Below are 13,492 nucleotides of genomic sequence, written 5' to 3'. Positions count from 1 at the left end.
TGCATATCATTGCTCTTTTGTTGATTTTGATTGCTTCCATTGTCCTCATTTGTAAGTTGCTTTGGATAAAAGCGTCTGCTAAATGACTAAATGTAAATGTAAAGTAATGTAAATGCAACTATCCAAATCTATAAATTACAGCAGATTCCCATCTAGGAAACACACTCAGGTGTTGAGGTTCTTTCAATCACATGAACATACAGTATACAGTAAAAGAGGTCCTCTTTGGGCTGATCTTGTGTGGAAAAGTGCACTCTTGCATAAATGTGAGATTTTAGAAGACCTGCACGAAAGACTGGTGCCAGAGGTAGAAAGGGGACGGGTGGGAAACCACTTGTCAATATATGTGATCACATGGAACAATGTGGCATTCCACCGTGCAGTCACAGACTGGTTTGACACCCATCCGAAAATGATGTCCACTTTCCTCAACCTCATTGAGGAGTTTTTCTCAACCTGGAGATGGAAGGTTTTTGACATAATGTCTCTCCTGGATGCAATGGATGCTGAATGCCAAGACATCACAGCTGAACACTGCCAGGGGTGGATAAGGCATACCAAAAGATACCTTGCCAGAGAAGATATCAGGTGTGATGTGGAGAAGAACATGTGGCCGAATGCAGAAGACCCCTTGCCAGAGAAGAAGATATCAGGTGTGATGTGGATGAGAACATGTGGGCGAATGCAGAAGACCGGGCAGATTAGAAGATTTTTTTTTATTCTTCTGTGGTTTTTTATGTTTGTATATTTTATATTTTCACATGGCAACTGTATTGCATATTTTTGTTACCTTGCAGTAATGTCCTGTTGTAAATAAAGCCTTTACTTCAGTAATTCTGTCTCTGTCTTCTTTTTTCATAAACCGTACATTCTATAAAGCTACTCTGAGATGGGTCATTAATTTTTTGTATTGAATTTTTGTAGCAAAAGAAACAAAATGCATGCATTTTTCCAAACCCAATGAAACAAAAATGTAGAGAGGCATAAAAAAAAAAAAAAAATTATGATCAATACAATATAGTATTGTATAAGGGCAGATCTGACACATATAAAATAATGCAGTTTCTGTAATTCCATCTGATGTTATTGTTTTTATGACATTGTGCTATGATTGACTAAATGTTCCTGTTGGAAGAGAACATGTGTTAGTGTTTTGGAATAATTATTTGATTTTGAAACATGTTTGCAGTTTTGGTAGACAGTGTATTGTGTTAGTGTTGGAGTTTAGTTTACAATCTCTGATTTTGAGCATGAAATTAACCGTTTTGCCAATTGTGTGTTGTAGGTGTGTTGGTGCGTTAAGAGTTTAGAAAAATTGTTAGGAGAATTGAAAAAATTGTCATAGCGATTGTAAAAACTGTATTTCTAAAAGTTTTTAAATCTAAAAATACACAATAATTGTGACTGAAATGTGAATGAAACCGTATGAATGATGATCTTCCATTTAAATGGCTACTTCATACTCTCATTCACTTCTAAATAAAATGTAAGACACATTTATATGAACTTGTTGAGTGACTAACACCAGCATAATTAAAAAAAAAAAAATCATAATACATTTCCAAATACCATTAGGTGTGTTCTTTTTTTATTTTGTTTAGCTTTGAAATAGCTGATTATTTGTTTAATCAAATTCCCCAGATGGAATTTTTGATATGCATACACACTCATTATCAGCTAATATAATTCTGAATGAGGGGATACATTCCCCAACAGAGGGCACTATTACACTTCCAAATACACAATATTTGAGTCTTAGACTTCACATTCCTGTTAGGAAGTCCACCCTTTTTATCCAGTTACATGTAATAAAAAATGTGACACACAAATAATTGTTGTCATCTATATTTGTTCTCCTTGCAAAAAAGTACTTTTGCAGTAGCATACAGTCATACAGTGATGATGCCAGATAGTAAATCATTAGTGAATCATTAACATATTCGGTTACACTTTATTTTAAGGTGTCCTTGTTACAGTGTAATTATACATTTAAGTACTGAGTAATATCAATTAACTACATGTATATGCTATATGGTTAGGGCTTGGCTTAGGTTTACTTGCATGTAATTGTGCATAATTCATTGTTATTATAATAGTAAGTACATGTAACATGTGTAACAAGGACTCCTTAAAATAAAGTGTTACCACATATTCTTATATGATGGTATTTACATTTTACTCCAAAGCAGCTGTTTTTAAAGATTACCAAGTTCCTTTGGTTTTTCTATGAAAAACTTACAATGATGTGCGCAGTGTTAACATGGCATAGTTTTGAACTATACAAGATAAAGATTTTGCATTCGCATTGCATTTTTAGTAAACACGGACCAGCAAAAACACAGACACACACAAACTGTTTCACAATATTTAAGACAATTGTTTCCATATGGCTCACACACATACAAAGAACAATGGGAAAGTATGCATTGTTTTTATGAGTTTTTTTCCAGCTTTGTTTTGTTATAGTAGAAAGCAAAAGAAAATACTGCACCATGTCCGTGACCACGCACAGTGATTTAGACTGTATTTGTCATGGGAACCTCAGCTGAGTAAACAAGCTCTGTCCATTATCGTTCATAAAACCTGACAGATAGTTCTGGATCGCCAATCTTGTCCAAGCTTCAGGTCTGTAACCCTTTCAAAACCCACAGCCCAAGCCATTTCCAACAAACAAGCACAGAAATACATGTTTTGCTTGCATATCAACACAATTTACTGTGTCCAACCTCAATTCGCTTGGGCCTGCCCAATTACAGAAGAGGAATATATATTAGATATTATACTTGCTCTGAAAAAAAGACACCAAAAAGTTTAATCATTAGAACTGTATTTAAAAACATGACATACAAGAAATTATTAAGGTATATTTTAGTTTTCCATAAATGCTCGTCAACACATTCTGCATAACAAAAGTCACTAAAGTTCAGCGAATTGCATTTAATATAAATTTAAACTATAACACATTTTCATTTCATTGGAATAGGCATGCATTAAGTGTCCAAAAATATAACATTCATTTCACACTTAAGTATATCTTAGTGTATAATTTCTGTAATATATATGTATGTGTACTTTTTTCATATAGGGGAAACATTTTTCCATTCAAAATGTTTTAAGGTTAAATATCAGTGCAAAAATGGCAAAAAAAAAACTTTAGCAAATGTTATCACATTTTTTCATTTTCACACAAATCATTATTTTTGTGCTTATATTTATATTTATTATATATTATAAATAGTATTTTATTTATTCTCTGAATAACTTTGATATTTTTTTCCATAACAGATTTGAATTATTGAGCTTGAGCATTACTATGTCTATGTAATATACATATATAACCACAATGAAAAACTGATAAAGTTCTTTCATATTCTTTTTAATTCAGTAAGGGCATTTAATTCATGAAGACATGCATAGAACACAAATTGAACCGTTTCATTAGAATGACAAGACAAATCTTGAGCAAAGTGTGGAGTTTCTAAATCAGTCACCTTTAAAACCATCTGGAAAAATTAGCATCAGCAAATCAACACGGTTGTAGTTAATTATTGCTGTTGTTAGTACATGTTTTGGCCCTCCAGGTCAAACCGCCAACTGGACCACTCTAGTGGCCCCTGCGTGGCATCATGCCAGAGTTTTGTTACAGTACCTCCAAGCTGGAAACAATTGTCACTGTTATGGACTGTTTATGCTGAATTACAATTGCTGTAATGCTCCTTAGCCCACTCAGATCCTTTGTCTGAACAGCTGCCCGCAGTTTAGCTTGCCACATAAAAAGCTGGCAGTGTTTTAAGGGTGGAGTGTTCTCTTTTACTTCTCAGTTTCTCGTGTCGCTACTCATTTCCAAGTTTGACTGATAAACCGACAAAGATACAATAAAAAGATGACCATCAACTTTACCGCACCACCTTTAAAAACAAACTTTATCTTAAAGGGACAGTTCACCCAAACAATTTTCTTATCACCTTCATGTCATTCCAGACCTTTGTGGCGAGAGATACTGAAGATAAAAAAAAAAGATACTGTTTTTTTGTCCATGCAATGAAAGTCAATCCAAAGTAACACATTACCACAGTGACTGACATAGTATGAACATGCAAACACTGAGACATTTTCTAAAATATTTTCTTTTGTGTTTCACAGACATAAGAAAGTTGACATGATGACAGAATTCTCATTTTTGGGTGAACTATGCCTTTAAGTTAAAGGGGTCATATGATGCCCATTTTCCACAAGTTGATATGATTTTTTAGGGTCTTAATGAAAAGTCTGTAACATAGTTTGGTTAAAATTTCTCAATGGTAGTGTAAAAAACACCTTTTTTACCCTGTCAAAAACAGCTCTTTTCAGATCAAGCCATTTTTGTAGCATTTCCCTTTAAATGTTAATGAGCTCTGCTGACCCGTGCACACACTGCCAACACACATTTCAGTTCAAACAACTTGTAAAAGTGCATGTAGCATCCTATGACCCCTTTAAGCATAAGAGGGAGGCTCCTTCTTTATTAAGTGTGGCAGCATTTAGATTCAAAGAGTTATTTCAGGCACAACCAACAAGAGGGAATGCATTCCAGGGTTGTTACCAAAACAAACTGGCTAGTAATGCAAAAATGAGCACTTTTTAAGTCACATTGCTAATCTGGCATGTACTGGTGGGACCTGTGCCCATTGAATTTACAGACTTGGATTGCTCCTTTCATCAACCTTTTAAGGAGGTGCATTTGCGAATAGAGAGGAATCTTATAAGAGAACACATCTTTTGAGTTAGCTTTGTTTTTACACCCTACCTCAACCTTTTGTTTAGCAAAACTGCTCAACTATTGTCATTTCTCTATAAGTATCTGTCAAGATATTGCTCAGGGAACAGCAGAACAATTCAAAATGGCAGAAAATCTGGTAAGACAGAAATTGTTATTTGGTATAAACCAAGGAATAAGAGGAAACCTCTCATTTTGTTTTACTCACCATTTCTCACCAGTTTTACTTCTAGACCAAATGGTTCAAAAGTATTTTGAACTTTTAGTGGTACTAGAGCAGTGGTTCCCAACCCTGGTCCTGGAGGCACCCCAACACTGCATGTTTTGCATGTCTCCTTAATCAAACACACCTGATTCAGGTCATCAGCTCATTAGTAGAGACTCCAAGACCTGAAACTGGTGTGTGAGAGAAAGGAGACATGCAAAATGTGCAGTGTTGGGGTGCCTCCAGCACCAGGGTTGGGAACCACTGTACTAGAGGGTTTAAGAAACTGACTCCAAAATTGCCACAAGAAATATTGTGACCTTTCCCAATAAGGTCAAATTTCACAACTTTGTTCTATATGGTTCTATGAGGTGCCATAGACTCCCACTGCACAAGAAGACAAATAAAAAACCTACATACGATAGGTGCCTGCCCACCATCAGTGCTTGGCTTCTAGTCAAGGATGTTGGTCAGATTTTGCCTGCTATACTGTTTGCCTCTAGAGATCAAACAGGCAAAATAATGACATCATCGCTGATACTTTTGATGCTCTTAGAGTGGCCTGGACTCTGAATTTCATCATCCGAAACCTCAGAGGTGTCAACATAAGCTCTTCAGACAGCGAACCTTAAAAACACAATCCCTATCCGATCCAGTTGTAAAACGGTTCATTTGCTGCATAAATATTGACAATTTGACATTTGTTTCACACAGTCTAATTCAAAGGCAATGACGGGAAACATTAAACTTGTTGCAAATCTCGCGAGGGTGAGGTCATTGCAAAAGTATTCCTCAATGTCATAAATATGTCATCCGCTAGTGAGTTTGAAAAGTCTGCAGTTTTTTTTTCTTGCTCCGACTAGATTAACATCAAAACATATGTACAGAGAGTATAGGCGACACTGGACTAAAACTCTCATCCAAACGGTGCAGTTGGAGAGTTTTCAGTTCTTAAAACAACACTAGACTGTCAAAGCTGCTCTCTCACTGTTCTTACAGCGTGCTGAAATCTTTGATTTAAAACAGTAAACTCTTAGTGGGTTGACGTGACCCGTTGCTCTGCTGGCTTAAACAAATATTATGCCTTCGCTGGCCGGAAGTAGGGTCAGCTGCATCTGAGAAAAGGTGTTAATTGTTTTGAGGCAGTCGTCTTTAAGAGCTGTTGAGATCAATTAAAGTCATCACAGTGCGGTGAGCATGTGCTCGGTGAAACAACCCAGCTCGAGTACGCTGTGTGTCTGGAATGTGAGCAGCAGATATAGATTAACCGTGTGAAAATCAGCGCTGAGAGAACTCTTCAGGAGGAATGTACAAACCAATTCGTTTTACAGCTTGAGTGAGAGTCCATAAAAAGTTTATTGAAATATGTCAAGCAAAGCACAACGGACCAATAATTCAAATGAAAGGGACAGGTCACCCAAAAAAGAAACTTCTCTCATCATTTACTTGCTCTTGCCCATATGACTTTCTTTCCTCTGTGGAACACATATGGAGAGATGTTAAGCAGACTGTCCAGCTGCTCTTTGTCTTTTCCATACAAAGTAAGCCTAAAGTGGCTGAAAGCGGTCAAGTTATTTAAACTGATCCAAACTTCAAACTGAATTTCTACAAACTTAGAACTTATTCGAACTTCAAACTTGAAGGTGACAAAAATAAGAGCCAATGGTGCTTGACATAACTGATAACACAGGACAAGTTTAACACACCATGTTTACTTTTGTGGAAGCATGAATAAGATTGCTTCACCTTGTATAAATCATACAGACCTTATGCGTCAGAGAAACAAGTGTGCTTGAACTCTATCTTTGAACTTCTGTTTTTCCGGTACCTTGGTAGCAGGAGAAGTGGATTTACTTATTGTAGAGTTAGCTAAAGTTATCATATGCGCTGTAATATTTGAAGCAGATGTCATAACAAATGTCAGTAGACAGGAAAGATTTTAAAATGAGCGGTTCATTCATAAATTTGGACGACCTTACCTTCACTCTGTGGAAATATAAACACAAGACAAGGGGAGGAGCTACATAAGGTCTATAGAAGAGTTTATCAGAAAGGTTTTCGGTTGGAAGGCTGGAGCCTGGTGGCCAAATTAATTAAAATGATAAGTATGATTACATTAAATATTCAAACTTTAAATGCGAAAAATCAAGATGTAAAATGTAAAGAAACTGTAAAAAATGTAGTGTCTTTTAATTAAAAAGTTTAAAACCTAGCAGCTTCGTCATCATTATGGTAGTATAAAAAAAGTATATTTAAGTATAAAAAAAGATTAAGAATCACTGATGTTGACTACAGTTATGTTATGTTTGTGTTCTTTTTGGTCACAGTATATTTCTTTAAATCGAAAAAAGCAACGTGAACATTCTTCAAAAATTCTCCTTTTGTGTTCCACAGTCGAAAGGAAATTAGGTGGATTTGAAATGATGACAATGTTCATTGAGCTTATTCAAATAAGATTTATGGTGCCACTTTATATTATGTGCTTTAAGTACTATATACTTATATTAAAAATGTCATACAATGAACATATATGTTGTTCTGCTAAACGTGGATGCCATTTGCTGCTGTTGAGGTTAGGATATGGGGTAAAAGGGTACAACCGAACTGGACAAGGCACATTTTATTTAAAGGTGCTGTATGTAGGATTGACACTGAATGGTTGAATTAGGTATTGCAGTCCAAACTAAAAATATTGGAGAGGGTTTTTTTCACCCGGCCCCTCCTCCTCAGACTTGACGCACACGCAGGTTGACAGATTGACGACACCAACAGGACATGAATGAAATTAAATACGCTGTGTTTTCCGCCAACTGGCAACCCGGGGTGCCGAAATACAATTGGGTAAACTGGCAGTGGGCGGGTTTCACAAACCAAAACAGAGACCGACATTCCGGCCCGGAACGCACATTTTCAAAGGCGAATAACTGACTGTAGCATTGTTTTTCAGATAAACAAGTATGTTAACTTAGCATGTTTCTTAAATATCTGCAAACATATTATGGTATTTTTATGCTTTAGTAGCTTACATACAGCACCTTTTAAACATCTTGATGGAGAAAGTCCCTAAAAGCTAGGGTGACCATACGTGCCATTTTCCCAGGGATTTTACATGGGTTCCTTTGGGTTCTTTAAAGCACCAGTTCTTAGGTTTTCTATACTAAGGATTTTCAAATAGGGATTCCACATTAAACATATAACAGTCTATATTATGCATTTTTTTTATAAAACTGAAAATACAACTTATACTTTAATAAATATTATTGGCTCAAAAGGGTACACAGCTTTTGTGTTTTTGTACACTGGTAACACATAAAACTGATTTCTGGTGTGCAAAAATGATTCAATATTGATAGGTGCACAATTCTCATCTGTTATTTTAGCCTGCAACATTTTTTTTAAAGCATATTTGTAGACATTATAATAGAGTAATACTGCAAAAATACTAAACTGAAATTGTCGACAACATGTTAGAAAAAGTAAATAAATCAAACAGTTCTGGGCCTGCAGATGCTTCTGAGCTGTCAAGTTATCCGAGAATGTGTTGTCTGTATGATTACTTATATGTACAACACTGCATGAGTGTGTCTTTACAGAAATATTATTAAAAGAGATGCTGTAAAGCAGGGGTGTCAAACTCAATTCTTGGAGGGCCAGAGCCCTGCAGAGTTTTGTTCCAACCCTGCTCCAACGCACATACCATGTAGTTTTCAAATAAGCCTGGTTGTCAAATTTGTTGGATCAGGTGTGTTTAATTAGGGTTGAAACTAAACTCTGCAGGGCTCCGGCCCTCCTGGTTTGGAGTTTGACACCCCTATTGTAAAGCATTGTAAAATAGTCTGTTCCATTTTAAAAGGACAGCAGTTTAATCAAATGACAAATAAGTTTTCAGTATCACTGGGATATATATAAAAGTTAAATGAACAATTAATGATCTACAGTACAAGCCTTTCACAGATTTCTTTGTACTTTACTTTATAAAACTATATTGTCATTGCAATCATATACAGTAAAAAAGCCACCATATATAATACACTTTCTTTAGCCATAAGCCAAAATGTTACTTAATGTAAGACCTAGAATACAATAATATTTTGTCATTTTACAACTTTGTTTCAGCATAAACAAAAGATAAACTATCTATTAGAGTAGAATTTTCACTTAAGATAAAATAAAACATCCTAGTCACTGTTTTTAGTTTACTTATTATAAAGTAGGGATGCATGATATTATCGGACCAATATCGGAATCGGCTGATAATGGCTTTAAATATAAATATCGGTATCGGCCCGATATGAAAAATTATGCCTGATAGGTCTTGCCGATAAGAGGAATACATTAACTCACATGTGCTCAGGGTGTGTTAGCGATTAGATCACGTCAGCAGTGTGGCTCATTCTTGAAGCAAAGTTTTGCCTGAATGGTGATTAGATTCACTGTTTTGGATCGCCATATTTAAACTGAGAATGCATGTACAGAATGGCGTTCGGTGTATGTTAGTGCAGCGGCAGCCTCCCTCGGGTCCTACTGTCCGCTCAGTAAGGAGTTTTAATTCCATAGGGGGTGCTGTTGGCCTACTTCTAATAAAATGAAAGCAAAATACACAAATCATATTTAGACTGTGTTTCTGATTAAATAAAGCAGTAATTGATGCCATAAAGTCATGAGTATGTTTTGATTTAAAAGGTCAGAAGCTATAGCTTACATGAAAAAAAAAAAACAAATATTACACTTAAATTAAATAATTTGATATATACTGATTTATTCATTAATGTGTAATATGTTATATTTTTTAAACAAATTATGAGCTCTAAAAGATTTTCAGAATTTTTACAACTCTTTTGCTTTAGACCATTTACAAATGTTAAATCATAAAATAAAATGTTACGGTTACCACTGTATGTAATATATAGTTTAGTTATAGTTATTTTCAAATCTTCAATGTACTGTAATTATAAAATAACATTATTATTGTTCATTTAATTCTAACAAATAAATTCTTGTTAAAAACTAACCAAAATTTAAAAAAAATTATATATCGGTATCAGTATCCGCATCGGCTAATGGCCAAAATGAGTTGAAAATTATCGGCAAAAATCCAATATCGTGCATCCCTGTAACGATCAGCCTAACAGGCTGGGTTACAAAGTTTAAAAGGGGGTCAGATCTTACTGTGTGAGAGGTTTATATGTGTTAAAAGAATGACATAACAGAAATATGTTTATTAAGAACGGTGTATTTACAATGTTCACATAAAAGACTTTAAAACAACACGATAAAACCAGGTAAACTCAGTCTGTTAAAAGAATACAGTTCGTTTGTCCATACCCTAAAACCGTCCAAGAATCCCAGTTTGTTGATAAGTCCAATGTGATTGTCCACCAGTGTATATACAATCCAAAATGAGTGATAATCCAAAAGCTTGCAAGTGAATCTGGAAAGGTAAATCCACAGAAAGGAAACTCCCAATCCAGGTATGTTTGGTAGCTGTTAGTGGCCCCGTGTTTGTTGGCCATGCTGCTCTCTTTATACAGTTCCTGCTTCCTGTCAGGTGACTGGTCAACCATACAATTCTTAAAGACACACACACACACACACACACTACTTCTTCTTCTTCTTTTATGGCGAATAACTCCTTAGGAGCATTATCACCACCTACTGTACTGGATGTTAAGTAAACTTTCATAGGTGATGAGTCTGAAATTTGAGTTTAAAAAACAAACAAACAAAAAAAAACCATTGGTGGATGTTTCCTATTCTCTCTAATCTATGGCACACTCAGTACACACACACTAAAATTGTTAAGAGGAATAAAATGGACTTAAGAAAACATGTAAACCAGTTAAAACTCTATTATACATCAAATTATTGCAATAAATAGAGCGGTAAACATGTCTCTTATGTGACAGTGTCACATCCCTACTATAAAGACAACTTTGAAGGACCTTAATGTTTATTGTTATGTCTTATTAACATATGCATCATTTTCTGTTATGTACTTAAAAAAATAAATCAAAATTAAAACCCACAAGAATGAAATGTTCTGCACATCAATACTCTGATGTCAGGTGAAAATACTATTTCAACAAAATAGTTTAAATAGTCTACATTAAATGGCTACATGAACACCTCACTCCTTCCTAAATTATTTATTTACCAATTAATTGTGAGAACTTCAAATCAAATCAAAGTTTCATGCCTGAACTCCTTAATTAGGAGCCGGAAGCCACATCTGTCTGTATTTTGTCATCTGTCATATTTGCATGTGCTGTCTTGACCAATCAGACACCTCCTTCATTATCTCGGCCTCTCACTCTCACAGTGGTGACGAGCGTGGCTTTCTCACACGAGGAGGAACTGTGTCCCGCCCAATCAACATTAATTGTCAGCAATCAGATGAGGGAAAACTATTATAACTAATGCTCATAGAGAGACCTGAGAAATCTGCACAGATGGCTGTTTGCACTCTCTCTACCTCTCTTTGATGAATCCTGAGAGAGTTTTCTACAGTAGATTAATGCTGTCAGTCCACAAACCAAGACAGCTTGTGCTCCTCCCCTGTTCCTTCAAGACAGGAAAGTATCATAATCAATGTGTTGGTAGACTTAAAGCTATATATTTTTAGGGGTTAGTTCCCCCAAAAGTAAAAAATCGGTCATCATTTACTTTCACTTTCAAGTTGTTTCTGCTGGAGACAAAAGAAGAAAATGTGAAGAATGTTGGTAACCAAACAGTTGTTCCCATTGACTTCCTTAGTATTTTTTTTTTCATTCTATGGAAGTCAGTGGGGACCAGGAAATGTTTGATAACCCACATTCTTTAAAATATCTTCTTTTATGTTCATAAGAAAGAAATCCAGGTTTTAAATATACTATAATATACAGTGAGTTTTACAATAACTATATGGCAACAAAAGATGCTAGACCTTTTCTCAGAACTCACTTTTCTGCTTATTCAATAATTTGTAATCACTTGATTTGGGGGTAATTTTTTGTGGATGTATGAAATCAGTTCCTTTTATTTCACACACAGGTGTTCTAGAAGATAGTCATCATATTAGCATATGAACATTATCCACAAAGTTTAAAACCAGAAAGTGTCCAAGAGTGTACTCATTCTGTACTCATTGTACTAATACAGAACATATATATAAACCATAAACAGAATATATATAAAACCATAAAATTGAATGAGGCTCTAAAAGTCTGCACTCAAAAGTCTGGCCCTGTGTCAGCTCTTGTATGCAGCGGAGACATGAATCGAGGCGGCACTCTTTCTATAGATTCTCTTGCTCTCTTTCTCTCTCTCTCTCTATGTCTCACCACAGGGGAAAGAGCAGCTGTCAACCCTCAGCACAAGAGGGACCCTCCGGGGCACCTGGGGACCACCGCCAAGGCCATCAGGGCCTGCTGGATCCGGTCTGTCAGTGAGTTGCCACCCTCAGGGAGCCCTGAAACAGTGGTTCCCTCCTCCCTCTTTCCATGCCTTTTTTTTGGGTCTCTTTCTTCCCTCTGTGACAGATGAGCCAGGACAGTGTGAAGATGTGCAGCTGTCTATACAGCGAATGTGCATTACTGTAAGAGCTGTCTGTCACATGCAGGTTCTGATCTTCTGTCAGCCCAAAGAGCCCAGTTCATGTTTACTGACACAGGACATATGTCTGGATGAATATGGGTACGTGTTCATATGTTCGTGACTATAATGGTACATGCAATTCAGAATGTGTCACTATTTTTAAATTCATGAATTGGCCACACACAATATGTCTTCTTACTTCTGAGCACAAAAAGAGATATTCTGAAGAATGCTCATTTAAATGCAATAATAACTGAAGCTTACAAGGTTTAAAAGGGACACACTGAGAAAAATCTCAAATTTTATTTATGGTTTAGTTCAAACCTTCAATTTTGATTTAATATGAATCAAAAATATTTATTTTTCCAATGACAAAAACAATCATACAAAGTAAAAACGATTGTTTATTCTAAAGACCATAGTTAATCAATATATTTTCTTTAGTTATAAGCCAAAATGTTACTCGATGTTTCACTATAAACAAAAGCTAAATTAGCTATGCATAGAATTTTCACTTAAGATAAAATTAATTAATTAGTCAATGTTTAGTTTACTTAGTATAAATAACTTTGAAACAACTTTGAAAAAAAAAACGTAATGTTTATTCATTTTTTTTTTTTTGTTCTGTACTACAAGTTTACTTTTTTACTTTTTTTGTTACTACTTTTTTTCAGTGCACAAAGGCATTAGACTGGAGTAATAGCATCAAAGGAATAAATTTTTAAATATTAAAATATAAAAATAATAAAAATCTTAAATCCTAAATTATATGAAAACAGAAAACAGTTTATGTAAATAGCAACAATATTTCACAATATTACTGTTTGTACTGTATCTTTGATCAAGTAAATGCAGACGTGATGAGCGTAAGAGACTTCTTTTAAAAACATGAATACATCTTATTGACCCCAAATTTATAAACACACACACACACACACACACACACACACACACACACA

This window comes from Sinocyclocheilus anshuiensis, unplaced genomic scaffold (assembly GCF_001515605.1).
Source record: "Sinocyclocheilus anshuiensis isolate Anshui unplaced genomic scaffold, SAMN03320099.WGS_v1.1 scaffold25, whole genome shotgun sequence".
NCBI lineage: Eukaryota > Metazoa > Chordata > Actinopteri > Cypriniformes > Cyprinidae > Sinocyclocheilus > Sinocyclocheilus anshuiensis.
The sequence above is the reverse complement of the archived record's forward strand: the minus strand, read 5'-3'. Positions refer to the sequence as shown.